Consider the following 10573-nt stretch of genomic DNA (forward strand, 5'->3'; position numbering starts at 1 on the left):
GCTACGGTGTGAAATTTCTGTTTGTTTTTCCTTGATGAAAACCCGCCCCCTTTATTGACTCATTCTCTGTAAGGAACCCACCCTCCCCCCTCGATCACAGCTTGCTTTCAAAGGAAATAAAGTCACTGTCGTTTAAAAATCATTTATTCTTTATTCATTGATTATAAAAAGAGGGAGAGAACCCGGGTGGGGTTTGGGAGGAGGATCGGCGGGAAGGAAAAGGCCACTAAAAAAAGGTTAAAAAATGACAGCCTTTTGCTTGGGCTGTCCACTGGGGTGGAATGGGAGGGTGCACGGAGCCTCCCCCCCCACGTTCTTACACGTCTGGGTGAGGAGGCTATGGAACATGGTGTGTGTGGGGGGGTTATACAGGGGCTGTAGCGCCAGTCTGTGATCCTGCTGCCGTTCCTGAAGCTCCACCAGACGCCGGAGCATGTCTGTTTGCTCACGCAGCAGCCCTAGCGTTGCATCCTGCCTCCTCTGATCTTCCTGCCGCCACCTCTCATCTCGAGCATCTCTCCTCTCCTCACGTTGGTCCCTTCTGTCCTCACGTTGGTCCCTCATGTCCTCACGTTCACTGGCATCTTTCCTATACTTTGAAACCGTGTCCTTCCACTCATTCAGATGAGCTCTTTCATTGAGGGTGGATTCCATGATTTCCACGAACATCACGTCTCGTATTCTCTTTTTCCAACGCCTTATCTGAGATAGCCTTCGGGACGGAGGAGGGAGGCTTGAAAAATTTGCAGCTGCTGGAGGGAGGGGAAAAAAGGAGAGAATTTTTTAAAAAGATACATTTTACAGAACAATGCTTATACTCTTTCACGGTGACCAACACTATTCACATTACATAGCCCATGTGATTTCTGTGCAAGGTCGCATTTTGCCTCTTAATATTGAGTGCCTGTGGCTTTGCTGCTAGAGATCACAGACGCAGGTCCGGGCAACAGAATTCGGCTTGCATGCGGCCATGGTAAGCCACTGTCTTTCGGCTTCTGCGCCCTCCTTTCCCACATACCAAGCAAAGCCCGTTGAGTGCTGCGGTTTTCCTGTTAACCTTCAGCAGCAGAAAACAAACTAACCCCCCGCCCCCATCCAATTCTCTGGATGATCGCTTTATCCCTCCCCCCACTGCGTGGCTGGTATCAGGGAAGATCCCTGCAGGAACCAAACTAACACACACACCCCCGCCATGAATTCTCTGGGATGATCGCTTTACCCCTCCCCCCACCGCGTGGCTGGTATCAGGGAAGATCCCTGCTAGCCAAACGCAAAAAGCTCAGGGCCAATCCCCCCCGCGCTTGGCTAACTGCAGGGAAGGATTTCTTTTCAGCCACAGGCAAACAGCCCAGTAGGAAAGGCCATCTCTGTCCCTTTAATTAAATTCCCGTATTTCAACCAGGTTACCATGAGCGATATCACTCTCCTGAGGATTACACAGCGAGATAAAGAACGGATGTTGCTTGAATGCCAGCAAACACCGGGACCATACGCTGCCAGGCTTTGTCATGCAATGATACCAGATTACTTGCTACTAGCATGGCGTGGTCAAGTGTCCTACCATGAAGGACGGAATAAGGCTCCACTGCCCAGAAACCTTGTGGAAAGGCTTTTGGAGTACCTCCAGGAGAGCTTCATGGAGATGTCCCTGGAGGATTTCCGCTCCATCCCCAGACACGTTAACAGACTTTTCCAGTAGCTGTACTGGCCGTGAATGCATCCCAAGTCCTCAGGGCAAAGTAATCATTAAAAAACGCTTGCTTTTAAAACAAGATTTATATTTTAAAAGGTACACTCACCTGAGGTCCCTTCCATTGGGTCATGGTCTTGGATACTGGCTTGGGAGGGTACTTCAGTCAGGCTGAGAAAAAGATCCTGGCAGTTGGGGAGAATGGAGTGCTGTGTGCTCTCCGCAAGCTCGTCGTCCTCCTCCTCCTCCTCTTCCCCGTCCGCAGAATCCTCAGGTGTGGCTGGTGAGATTACCCCCGCCTCAGAATCCACGGTCAGAGGTGGGGTAGTGGTGGCGGCCCCCCCTAGAATTGTATGCAGCTCGGCGTAGAAGCGGCATGTCCACGGCTCTGACCTGGAGCCACCGTTTGCCTCCTTTGTTTTTTGATAGGCTTGTCTGAGCTCCTTGACTTTCACGCGGCACTGATCTGAGTCCCTATTGTGGCCTCTCTCCATCATGCCCGTGGAGATTTTTTCAAAAGTTTTGGCATTTCGTCTTTTCGAACAAAGTTCTGCTAGCGCTGAATCCTCTCCCCAGATAGCGATCAGATCCAGTACCTCCCGTACGGTCCATGCTGGTGCTCTTTTTCGATTATTGGCCTGCATGGTTACCTGTGCTGATTAGCTCTCTGTGGTCACCTGTGCTCTCCACGCTGGGCAAACAGGAAATAAAATTCAAATGTTTGCGGGGCTTTTCCTGTCTACCTGGCCAGTGCATCCGAGTTCAGATTGCTGTCCAAAGCGGTCACAATGGTGCACTGTGGGATAGCTCCCGGAGGCCAATACCATCAAATTGTGGCCACACTAACCCTAATTCGAAATGACAATATCGATTTTGGCGCTACTCCCCTCGTCGGGGAGGAGTACAGAAATCGATTTTAAGAGCCCTTTATTTCGAAATAAATGGCTTCGTTGTGTGGACAGGTGCAGGGTTAATTCGATTTAACGCTGCTAAATTTGAATTAAACTCATAGTGTAGACCAGGCCTTAGTATTTGCCTGCTGGATGATAGTGTCCTCTGCTATCAGAAACCTTCTCCCTGACCATGATCAAGGCACTTTTCAGTTGTCTCTTTGATGAGCTAAACGGATTTAAAGCGCTTGAAGTCTCTCTCTGTAAGGCGGGTTCCAGACTGCAAATCATTCTTGTGCCTCTTCTCTGAACCCTCTTCAATTGTTTCACACTTTCCATAGATGAGAGACAAGGTGGGACCATCTTTTATTGGACCATCTGCTGCTGGTGAGAGAGCCAAGCTCTCAAAGCTTACACAGGGTATGTTTAACCTGCAATTAAAAACCCACTGCTAGCCTGTTTCATCTGGCTCAGACTCATGGGGCTCTGGCTAAAGGGCTGTTTAATTGTGGTTTAGATGTTCGGACTTGGGCGGGAGCCTGGGCTCTAGGACCCTGAGGTGGGAGGATGCATTCGGGGATGAGGCAGTTAATTACTAAGCTAATTTATCTGAGAGCTCAGGTAGTCTGTTATATACCTGCAAATCTTCATGCTTGCTCTGTCATGTTATATTTAATCCACAGTGCACCGTGTAAGAACGCTTTACTGTGTGCTTTTCATATCGATTACTTGAATGTATTCTTAGTCTGGTAGATGGAGTCTCACCGCTTCAAGACAGAACAACTGTATTTAAGGTTGTAAATGAAGATGTATGTTGTTAGCAGGGCTTTGGAGCGGAGCCCGGAGCCGGAGCGCAGAGCAGTGGAGCTGCAGGTCTTTGCCTGGAGCTGGAGCACAGCTCCAAAGCCCTGATTGTTAGAGTGTATTAGCTGAGAATGAATGTGTGATGATGGAAGGAGAGACTGCATTATAAGGAGCACTCGCATGCAGGAGGGGCAGAGTTAAGGTTACACGTATCATTCGTAGCTTTATGCCAGTGAATGCCCAACACCCGGTCCGTCTCTCAACGCTGTGTACAGCAAGCTAATGCTGTGATATTAGTGACAGTCATAAAGGCTCTGACGAAGAGACCATGGAAGGTAGGCTTGCAGTCTACCTGAAGTGACTCCACCATCCTTTGTGCAGTTGGTCAAGGGTGCTTTGCCCTTTGCACCCAGCATTCATACTTTAGGGTTGAGGTTGCAGAATGATCTTATATTTGCTCTGAGACGTGCAGCCACCAAGCGGGTTATGATCTTTGACAGCCGGCACTGACACCGCGGTGGCAATGAAATACAAAGTAATGCTACCCCACGCTAACTGGCGCCTTCTAGTGGCTGGGAGAAGTTTCTGAGTGTGCTACAGCCTGTGAGCGGATGCGCTTGGTCCTTTGGCCCAGGCAGTGGCTGCTCCTGCTGTCAGAGCTAGCGGACGCAGGTTCAGTCCCTGCTTGACCTATCCAGAAGCCCTGTGTTATACAGTACAGTGGAACCATGCAGGGTTTTTCCTACTGGAGTAAATATGAGGGTACCGGTTGCCTGTCAGTGAGGGTGTGTGGTGCTATGAACAGGCTTCTGCTCCCAGGAGTCAATAGCCCTTTCTGATGTTGGTGGGTGAAACAAAGTTTGGTCTCATCTTACTCCCTAGTGGCTGTTTAGCCAAAGTGTCCTGTGGCACCTTATAGACTAACAGACGTATTGGAGCATGAGCTTTCGTGGGTGAATACCCACTTCGTTGGATGCATGGATATTCACCCACGAAAGCTCACGCTCCAATACGTCTGTTAGTCTATAAGGTGCCACAGGACTCTTTGCTGCTTTTACAGATCCAGACTAACACGGATACATGTTTAGCCACAGTATAAGAGGCAGTGTAGTCTAGTACTGGACCAAAACTCAGGAGACCTGGGTTCTAGCCCCATCTCTGCTACAGAGCTGCTTTTTGGCCAGGGGCAAGTCACTTCACTTCTCCCTTCACCCTCCCACCCAAATCTGTATCATGTGGATTCAGGGCAGGGGACTGTCTCTCTTTCTGTGTACACTGCTCAGCCAGTGGATGCTATTGTAGGGTCACTTGCGTGTTTAAACTCGTGTAAATAGTGACTCCATGATTTGAGGACTTCAGTAACTCAGCCAGAGGTCAGGGTCTATTTCAGGAGTGGGTGAGGTTCTGTGACCTGCGATGTGCAGGAGGTCAGCCTCGATGATCACGATGGTCCCTTCTGACCTTTAAATGAGCAGGACCGAGGCAAAGCTACACTGGGAGCCCAGTCCTGGAATACCAACTGGGGCTGCAGATCAAAGCGGACTTGCATTGGCTGATTTCTGTGCTGCGAGGTCTTGGTTTCGGGAAGGGGGATGGGGGGACTTAAATTTGGACTATCGGGATAAATGTTCTTTCCTAGGTAGGTGAAATTGCTGGCTGGCAGGCAGCTGAGTGTCTCTCGGTGGCATCACTGCGTATGTCTCTAGGACAGCAGTAATCATGACTGGTTCTGGGCCACTCGTCTGGTGCTCTGGAATAACTTGCCAGGAGACCAAATGGGCTACAGTGAATAAAGGTATTTCCAGGTATCTGTCCCGTGATTTCTGCTTGGGGCTGACTGACGACAGCTTGGCTACCATCGGAATTGGCGCTCTGCTCTCCTTAGCCTCTCTTCCACTGAAACTGCTTTAGGGCCTGACTCTGGAGGGCTGGCCCCTTGTGCATCTCTGGAGACCTACTGGGCCCCCAAATGGATCCGATTGCAGGTGGGGGCTCTAGACGACACCGTCAATGCCTCCATTTATGGTTAGCAAGGCCTCACGTAAATGAGCTCCCAGCGGCCTTGGTTTTTAAACACAGCCTGGGCTCCTTGTGAAAGGAAAAACACCATCCTCACTGTAGCTGGCTTTGTGAGTTATTTCTCCTCGTCTGTTTCATCCTTGGCCTTTTTGCCCCAGGGCTTGAAAGGTCGGATATCTTTAGCGCTCAGCTCAGCTGGGCTGGTTAAAATCTTGCATCATGGAGCCGAGCAGCCGGAGATAGAGCCCAACCCAACCCCCACAGGTGCAAACATTTTGCAACTTTGGCTCTGGGTCCAAATGTTGCATCTTGGGCTGCCCTGTGACAGCAATGCAGAAGGGGGCGCTCTAGCTATCCACTTCTCCAGATGCTGCTTCCTCTCCCCTCTGGCCAGCAGGTGGCAGCAGTGCGCCAGGGAAACCATAGGCCTCTCCATTCTCGCCCAGCTATGGGAAGGCAGCTAGCTCTCTGCCCGCTCAGGGTGCATTCATGCTGGCGCTGCAAAATGGAGCATGTCCCCGTGGTCTTAAGTGGATTCTGGGGAAAGTTCATGGAGCAGAGCTCTGTAGGCAGCCTGGCTCCGTAGCTGGGTTTGCTTTCGAGGGTTTGCACCGCTTCGGGTTGCAGAAGTGCCCAGGCGGGGATGGTGTGGGGGGTTGCTCTTGCTTTGAGGAGGGCAGTGCCAGACGGGAGCTGGGGCATCTCTTGGGGTTGTCCCTTTGCTGTTTATCAATGTTGATTAATGCACGTTGGAAAACATAATCCCAACTATACATATAACATGATGGGGTCTAAATTAGCTGTTTTACCACTCAAGAGAGAGATCTTGGAGTCACTGTGGGTAGTTCTCTGAAAACATCCACTCCATGTGCAGCGACAGTCAAAAAAGCAAACAGAATGTTAGGAATCATTAAGAAAGGGATAGATAATCAGACAGAAAAGATCATGTTGCCTCTATATAAATCCAGGTACACCCACATCTTGAATACTGCGTGCAGATCTGGTCACCCCATCTCAAAAAAGATATATTGGAATTGGAAAAGGTTGAGAAAAGGGCAACAAAAATTATTAGGGATATGGAACGGCTGCTGTATGAGGAGAGATTAATAAGACTGGGACTTTTCAGCTTGGAAAAGAGACGACTAAGGGGGGATATGACAGAGGTCTATTAAATCATGACGGCTGTGGAGAAAGTATATAAGGAAAGTGTTATTTACTCCTCATAACACAAGAACTAATGGTCACCAAATGAAATTAATAGGCAGCATGTTTAAAACAAATGAAAGGAAGTATTTCTTCACACAACGCAGAGTCAACGTGTGGAACTCCTTGCCAGAGGATGTTGTGAAGGCCAAGACTAGAACAGGGTTCAAAAAAGAACTAGATACGTTCATGGAGGATAGGTCCATCAATGGCTATTAGCCAGGATGGGCAGGGATGGTGTCCCTAGCCTCTGTTTGCCAGAAGCTGGGAATGGGCGACGGGATGGATCACTTGATGATTCCCTGTTCTGTTCATTCCCTCTGGGGCACCTGGCACTGGCCACTGTCTGCAGACAGGATACTGGGCTAGATGGATCTTTGGTCTAACCCAGTATGGCCATTCTTAAGGTTCGGATGCTGGCTCATGCTCCGTGAGGGTGAATTTCAGCCGGAGCCACAGGCCGCGAAAGGCACAATAAGATCTGTTCCCTTGTTCTTCTCCCCCAGCTCGGGTAGCTATACCCAGTCCTTGCTCCAAACACAGACCAGAAAAGGGAGGATTATTGCCCTGATTGTACAGACAGGAACTGGTGAACAGATCCCCTGTCCACTGAATTTAGGGGACGTCTTTCCATTGATTTCCCTGGATCAGGCCCAGAGAGATTAAGTGACTTGCCAAAGTCACACAGGGAGTCTGTGGCGAGATCTCTTGCGCCCAGCCCAGTGCCTTAACCACCAGAGTGAACACACGCTTGCCCCACTATGGACAACAAGCCTTTACAGGTCCCTGGAGACTGCACCTCTAGCTAGCCTGGACCCCAGGAAAGATAAGGAAGTCCCAGTATTGGCTAATGTGTATGTGCCTCCCTGCCCTCTACAGGAAGGGATCGGAACTGCTCAATCGCTTGTCATAGGCCCCATACTGCTAGCAAGAGATTTCCCTTTAGCTCTTTTGGCGGGGAGTATGTCCTTGGAAAGGAGGATCAGAATTCTACCCTATGCTCTGGTTCAAACGGGAATTAATTCGGGGAAGTCCTGGGGTCTGTGCGATGCCAGACATCACTCTAGATCATCACTCCTGGCCTTCCAATCTGTGCATGCTCAGTGCTGTGACATTCTGGGTGGTCCTGACAGTGACAACCGTGAAGTCCTAGGTGGCCTCAGATTCGTTACAAGGGGCGAGCGAGGAGAGATTTTCAGAGGCAGGGAACTGTAAGGACGCGAGAGAGGCTATTGGAGGGGCTGGGAATGGGAGAATGAAATAGGAGCGGTGGAGAAGTAACAGGCGCAGGGTTCCCACCTTCCCCATCCAAAGAAGTGTAGCAAGAGGGAGAAAGACCTTCATCCCACCCACCAGACACTGTAGCCTAAGGGAGGTTGCACAAAGCTCACGGCTGTAGTGTAGACACTTTCTGTAGTGACAGAAGGGATAGCGTAGCGGTTGTGTCTGATCGGACGCTGAATCTGGCTCAGTCCACTGGGGTGCTGATGTTACTCTAAAGCATTTTGCTAGAAGCTGAGATTCCCTCCAGGACACTCTGTCCTAAATGCCCAATGAGCCCAAACCTCTTGACAGGAAAGAAACCCATGTCCCCAGCCCTCCAGCAAACAGCCCTCTGCATTTAGAATCCCAGCCTGCAGAAAAGTCCACTCCGGAAAGCCAGGGCCCAGGTGGCAGAAACAGAATGGTCCGGCAAGGCCCTGGCAGTCTTGGAAACTTGCCCGTTATTTGACGTTTTTCTTCAAGCCCCACCTGCTGGAGTCAGGTGATTGTGTGAGACTCTCCACTTTGGTTTAATTTTTTTTTTTTATATTTCTAGCCCCCGCCCCGGTGGCAGAGCAAATCTTGAAACTGGCTCAGAAACCAGCAGGCAAATTAACAAGAACCCCACATTCACTATTTTAAAAACAAGGTCACGCTGTTTAAAAGCAAGCTCAGGATTTTGGGGGCCTGACTCATGATTTTGGAACACTCGGGGATCAAAGCTGCGGTGTTGTAATACCTAGAGCACTGGAGTACGAGTTAAGAGAGCCGGGTCCTGGTTCTGACCTGCTGTGTAGCCTTTTGCAGGTCATGGCCCGTGCCTCAGTTTCCCCTCACACCCTGTAAAATCTTTGGGGGCAGAGACTGTCTCTAGGTATATGTATGTGAAGCACCAGCCCAGTGGGATTAGTTGGGGCCGCAGTACAAATAATAGAAATAATTAGCAGGATTTCCCTCGAGGAAGCTCTATCTACTGTGAGAAGCTCATCTCCTTGGGAGTCCCCATCTCATACAACTGACCCTATAGGCACAGGATTCCCAGAGGCTGCCGTACACACAGCCACACCCACGCCCAAAGGGACCTCAGGCTGAAAGGAGGAGACAGACATTTCCAATAGGGGGAGAATGTCGAACCTGGGCAGCGCAAAGGATTGTGGGCCACCCATGCAAATCAGCACGGGATGCCCATGGGCTGGGTGGTCAGTATGTGTCTCCCCACACAGGGCTGGCTCCAGGCACCAGCGCAGGAAGCACGTGCTTGGGGCGGCCAGTGGAAAGGGGCGGCACATCTGAGTCTTCGGCAGCGGGTCCCTCTCGAAGAGAAGGACTGGCCACTGAGTTGCCGCCGAAGAATGAAGTGGCGTGGTAGAGCTGCCGCCGAAGTGCCGCCAATCGCGGCTTTATCTTTTTTTTTTTTTTCCCTTTGCCGCTTGGGACGGCAAAAAAGCTGGAGCCGACCCTGTCCCCACGATGCTTTGAGTGGTATTATTTTTGGACCTGAAGCTGGCGGGCGTTCCCAGGGGGCATGCCTTCATTTACTCTTTTCTTCGCTCCACCTTGCACCTGGGGCAGGGTGCGGCTGTGACGGTGGGACAGAGAAATATTTCCGGAGCCCCCATCTTCACTTGCTGCCCCCAAGCGCCAAAAACCAGCTGAGAAGAGACAGCTAATCTACTGCTCTCTCTAGCCATTGGCAAGCCACCTCCGTGAGCATCCCCCCCCCCCATGCTTTGGGTTATCTAATGACTATCACAGCACAGCTAAATGTCATTCTACTTAAGGAAGCGAGGCGGCCTAGACGAGTGAGACGGGGGCAGGGGAAGCTAAAGCAAAACAATATTGATTCCTCGCCAATTATCACGGTTATCAAAGCAGCGCAATTAAAGGGAGAGGACGGAATTTTCCGATATGGTGCCTGGATGTTCTAGGCCAGCAGCGGAGCGTTTATTTCACCTCTCCCCTCGCACATACCGTTTCCAGTTGCAGCTCAGCTGGGGCTAATTAGCTTGTTTTTTCTGCCGATTCAGTCTCCCCCAGTGCCTCGTTTGCCCCCCCACCCCCCACTGCAAGAGACACAATCAGGGACATCCGGCAGAGCGCAGTGATGGCCCATGGCTTGAGCCAAGGCAGCACGGCTCTGCTTGAGCAAAGGGTTAAAGACGGGCCGAGAGGCCTCGGGGAGTTTGAGGCATTTCTCTTCTTCTCAAGGTTCATCCAGACACCTGGGCCTCCCTCCCCGGGGGGCGAATGTCTCAGGCTGAAGCAGTGGGGGGATTCAGAATTGTTCCACTGGGTCAGAGGGTCCAATACTGCCCCGTCCCTGCACTCCAGACACTGTACATCCACAGCTAGGATGACACCACCTTGGGCTTCCGCCACCTGAGCTGCAGGAGGGTGCGCCGGGTGGCTAGCAGTACTAGGTCCCTTATCCGCGCTGCAGTCTGGCCACCAGAGGGCAGCATGGCTCAAAGCTAGGATATTGCATTATTCCCCTCCACTCCTTCCGCGCCAGGCAATGTTTGCCTCGTGACTCTGAGGTTCAACAAGTGTTTTCCTTCAGCACAAGGAAGACGGGTCCTTCGGCCGTGGCTGGGCAGCCCTTAAGTCCCGGGCAGTCTAGGTACCTTTGCCCCCACGGTGTATGGTAGATGGGAAAACCACAATAGAGCCCCCACGGATGTGTGAGCGCTCCTACTTGCCAAGC

Source organism: Malaclemys terrapin, chromosome 24, assembly GCF_027887155.1.
Source record: "Malaclemys terrapin pileata isolate rMalTer1 chromosome 24, rMalTer1.hap1, whole genome shotgun sequence".
Taxonomy (NCBI): Eukaryota; Metazoa; Chordata; order Testudines; family Emydidae; genus Malaclemys; species Malaclemys terrapin.